Source organism: Habropoda laboriosa, unplaced genomic scaffold, assembly GCF_001263275.1.
Source record: "Habropoda laboriosa isolate 0110345459 unplaced genomic scaffold, ASM126327v1 scaffold9, whole genome shotgun sequence".
Lineage (NCBI taxonomy): Eukaryota > Metazoa > Arthropoda > Insecta > Hymenoptera > Apidae > Habropoda > Habropoda laboriosa.
In genome coordinates this window covers 822,568-823,605 of record NW_017100191.1, presented here as the reverse complement: position 1 = coordinate 823,605, position 1,038 = coordinate 822,568, and positions in this window count along the sequence as shown.

Genomic DNA, 1,038 nt, shown 5'->3' with positions numbered 1-1,038 from the left:
TTATCCTCCATGCGGAAGATAATAAATCGCGTTTCCTCTACTCTACACGGTACCATGGAAATGTGAAACTGACAGGTACCAAAAAAGGAACTTTCGAACTCTGAAGCGATAACACTTCCGAACGGATCATGCTTCTATGTTTCGCGTGTAACAGATCCAGGCGTGGTACGGTCTCGTGGGAAAAGATGAATTTACGAGCCGATGGTCACTAAATTAACTCGTTTCTCTCCGTGGACTCGCGATTATACGGACCGTGGACGTATCTGTACGCGAGCACGCGATTCACATTTATCAAAGCCCACTTTCTACCACGTTTATGGAACTCGAGGATACGAGTAACAGACGTTTTATCAGGGTGACACCTTTTCTACACGTTTCACAGAAGTTACTATCTCCGTTGAAGAGAATTACGAAGCAACTTGTGGAAGCTACTAAACGCGTATACACTGTCTCCTACTCTATTTCTATCTCCCCTTTACGAAAGACACCCCAGCCCACGAGCGCGAGCGGTCTATCTTCGAAACTTTCTTCGCGCGAAACACGTTCCTAATTCACCGCTGAATCTCACCCAATGAGTCACTCGACGCACACGAGTACGAGGAGTAACTCGTCGTGGGTGGAGCACACGAAACCCTTAGGCCCAGACGAAATCAATAATAGCACGACTACGTGATATAGAAACGTTGGGAGACGATTTTCATACTTGTGTATGCGTGCCTGTGTGTGTAGATGCGTGTGTAGACAGTTGAACAAGAAGGCTGGTGAAATTCAAGCTGAGACAGAAGAAGAGAAGAAGGTAAGATTAATCTTCGTTTAGAATGACCCTTACGGTGATTCGCGATCGATCGAGCGGTTCCCTGCTCGCGCTACTCGAGCTTGCACCGACAGAGATGATTTAATTAGAGGAACTCGAATGACAAGGGCTAGAGAACGGTGTACGATTACCTATGGTCCCCCCTGTCACTGGATTGCTGCCAGTACGTCTGGACTGCTGTCGGATCGAGCGAACAGGAACAGCTGATACTCTAACGGAGTAGT